Raw genomic sequence first — 4,039 nt, 5'->3', positions numbered from 1 at the left:
TACGCCAATTAGCACAAATGGTAAGTTCCGACAGTGCCTACAAGTGTGCCTACTGGCCGCTAAATGGCAATACCGGTTTCATATGTATACACCTGGTAGGTGCTAGGGATAATGAACTTCATGCACCGGATCCATTAGTACCACATCCGGATATTACTAACGATGATGTAGATAGGGAAATCTCAGAAGAACTACAGCACCTCGAAAGGAATTTCGGTCATGCTTTACTAGAGTTCAGATATGTCGAACCAACACTGAGGCATTCTCTGCCCAAAATGAACATCACAAATCATCTGCGTACACTAATAGCACATCTCGACAGTAAGGTTTTACCTACGTATTTGAACGTAGCATAAAATGCGTTGGAGGTGCAAACTCTTGTATACTGTGCAGCTGTAGCAAGCGTTAGAACGTTGGGCCGAAAAACTAGGCCTGCAAAGTAAGGTGCAAATTGGGTCGATTAACTCAATATAAAAAAGGAAAGAGAACCAGAAAGCTGATGAACCATGGTACTAAAATCATCCACCCTCGGCACATTGAGACAGTAACACCAGCAATATTGGATGAAATTTTAGACTCTCAACGACAGAGACTTGCTGTTCTTACTGCCAGACTGCGTCGGTACAAGAAAAGTAAAGCACGAAGGCAAAAAACCCAAAACTTTCAGACAGATGAAAGCAGGTTCTATCGTGAACTGAGAGTAAATCCAAATAACCACCAAGGCACCGAAGTCCCTCAATTGGAAGATATGACTAACTACTGGTCGGGCGTTTGGGGAAAAATGAACAGATGCAATTTGGACACTGCGTGGTTCAAACTGGAGGAATAAAGGGCAAGCAATACCCCAGAAATGCATCTGACAAACATCACAGCTTTGGATGTTTCAATTGTCTTGAAGAGGGCAAGTAATTGGAAAGCTCCAGGTCCGGACATGGTGCACAACTTCTGGTACAAGTACCTGACGAGTGTGCATCTTGCGTTAGCAAAGTGTTTTCAGAAGATCATTGAGCACCCAGATTTGATGCCAGGTTTTATGCTTCAAGGTACTACGTATATGATACCAAAAAAACCAGACGCTCAAAAACCATCTGACTTTCGACCGATAGCCTGTCTTCCAACAATTCATAAATGTCTTACAGCTTTCATTGTAGATAAGGTATATTCTCATTGGGACAAGAAGAACTTTCTTACAGAAGAACAAAAAGAATGTTGTAAAAACTCACGAGGCTGTAAAGATCTAGTCACTATAGACGCTGTTGCCATGACTCAAGCTCGTAAGCATCAAAGGAACTTACATATGGCATACATTGACGACAAGCAAGCGTTTCCTTCCGTGCCGCATGACTATTTGCTTGAAGTCTTAAAACTTTACAAAATCTGTCCACGCATTATTGACTTTCTAAGCCATGCGATGAGGCTCTAGGACAAGAAAAAAGTATTTTGATCATGGACAACCAAAGATAACTAGATCAATACGCTTTACCACGGGTATATTTCAAGGAGACTCCTTCAGCGCACTATGGTTTTGTTTAGCCTTGAATCCATTGAGCAAAACACTAAACAGCATGTCTCATGGGTTTAGAATTCATGATAATGAGGATGGTCATCAAGTGACCCATCTTCTTTAAATGGATGACCTGAAGCTGTACGCTAGTTCAGGCCCGAAACTGCAGCAAGTGATCGAGGACACAAAGCAATTTTCCAATGATATCCACATGGAGTTCGGACGAGATAAATGTAGAACAGTACATTTAATGAGAGGGGAATTAGGTACCGCAGAGTTAGAGAACGAGTTCTAAAATGACATCGAGGCAATGACTGCAGGCGAATCATATAAATATCTGGGTATTCTTGAATCTAAAGGTAGTCAACATACGATAGTTAAGACAAGCCTAACGACTGCCTTCACTACAAGACTCACATTAATTATGACGAGTTTTCTCAACTCGGCAAACAAAATCAGGGCGATCAACACATATGCCATCCCTGTTCTCACGTACTCCTTCGGGCTCATAAAATGGTCTGAAACCGATCTTGAAAAGTTAAACAGAATTGTTCGCGTAGAAATGACGAAGCACCGAATGCACCACAGAAATTCAGCGATTGAAAGAGTAGTTCTACCACGACATTTAGGGGGTAGGGGCGTTTTAGATGTCAAAAAAACTGTATGAGTCACAAGTTTTACAGTTGCGAGACTATGCTAACAGCAAATGTAATGTTGCTTTTACAGTACCATCTGTCAAGCGGATTTAAATGCACGCCCTTAAATTTGTCCTCAAATGGGACCTTTAATTTCAGGGCAGAAACCATAGAGGAACTAGAAATACAATGGAGACAGAAAGCCATCAATGGCGAGCACCCCAACATGTTAGATCAAAATGAAGTGGATAGTGAGGCATCTAATATTTGGCTAAGAAAGGATGTTCTGTATCTAGAGACGGAAGGATTCGTCATTGCAGTACAGGACAAGGTTGTCAGCATCAGTAATTATCGCAAACACGTGTTACATCAAGACGTGGTTGACTGGTGCCGATTATGTAGAGATATCAACGAATCCATCGAGCACATTATTTATGGCTGTCACGTAATGGCTCAGAGAGAATATACGCACAGACATAATGATGTAGCGGGCATTATACATAAACAACTTGCCCTAAACCTAAGACTCTTAAACGAATGGATACCCTTCTATAGATACATTTCAATGCCCGTTTTAGAAAGCGAAGATTACATTGTATATTGGGATGTTAGTATCCAAACGGATCATTACATCCGGGCCAATCAACCTGACATCGTGATGCGAGAAAAAAAAGGTGGAAGAGTCTACATTATCGACATTGCTTGTCCGCTTAATCGAAATTTGCAATCAACGTATACAACCAAGATCCACAAGTATAGCGAGTTAAGGCATGAAGTAAAGACCATATGGAGGAATGTGAATCATGCATCTATTCATCCCATTGTGATTTCGGCTACAGGCAATGTGCACGCAAGATGCACTGAATATCTTGAACATTTAGGAGTCAGTAGGGTATTAGCAGCAGCTCAGAAGGCGGTTTTATTAAACACCTGCCGCATTGTCAGAAACTCTCTTAATCGTCAGGAAGCAAGCGACTAAAAACCCGTGGAGTGGCAGATGGTAGCTCTAAGAAAGCATCCAGAGGTGACTCTTGTCACCTCCAACGCTCGTGGCCGCTCGTAAATGTATACCTACAACATCATCGCAGGAGGCTTCAACCATCGTATTGAATTATTTGAATTAACTTATAACACTCTAATCTCATCAGTCACTTGACTTAGTCCGTGGCTATGATGTATAACCGGGTTTACCCCAGTAAAAGTTCAATAATAATAATAATGACAATATATTCTTTGAAGGTTACAGCGGAACGTTCCTGGAACGTTCCGAAAGTTCCCGGAACGTTCCGTGCTATTCGGTTTATGATTTCAAAAATTGATCATTCACTCCGGCCGATCAAAATGCTACTTAAGTACAATTTAGTGACATTTTTCAAAATCCCTTAATTTTTTCCTTTAGATGTAATGAAAACGAGTATGATTTTGTGTGCAGTGAGTTTTTAAAAAATTAAAATTGTATGAAATTTGACTCAGCTAATTTAGCAGCTAAATTTCCAACTACAGTGATAGCTAAAATGAATTTTTTTCTCGTTTTTCACTAAGTTCTGACAGCGAAAATCGTGAAATCGTATTAAAAACGTATAAAAATAAAAATTTAATTAATTTAAAAATTGATCTCCCAAATAAAAATGCCTCCACTTGAGTTGGACTTGAATTGCCCCCAATCAAGACATGCTGAAGTCAAAAAGGTTGACTTGAGCATGTCTCAATTTTGAGACGGAGCCAGACTTCAATTTATGTCTTGGAGACAAGTTTCGATGTCTTGAAGACATAAATTCATCTCTTGAGTCAATTTTTTATGACTCCAACACGAGTGGTTTATAACTTTGAGTGTATACCTGTCCTAGCAAAAAGGGCCACTCTGACTGTCATAAAAGCTAATCTTTGTTAATGATTAAAC

At 40.2% G+C, this 4,039-nt stretch overlaps 1 protein-coding gene across 2 annotated transcripts in view; it reads right to left on the bottom strand.

The window, feature by feature from the left end:
- LOC117177438 (protein prickle-like) overlaps positions 1 to 4,039 on the bottom strand; it is a 495,169-nt gene that overhangs the window by 208,728 nt on the left and 282,402 nt on the right. The window lies entirely within an intron of this gene.

Source organism: Belonocnema kinseyi, chromosome 7 (assembly GCF_010883055.1).
Source record: "Belonocnema kinseyi isolate 2016_QV_RU_SX_M_011 chromosome 7, B_treatae_v1, whole genome shotgun sequence".
Classification (NCBI taxonomy): domain Eukaryota; kingdom Metazoa; phylum Arthropoda; class Insecta; order Hymenoptera; family Cynipidae; genus Belonocnema; species Belonocnema kinseyi.
This window is presented reverse-complemented; position numbering and strand designations above follow the sequence as displayed.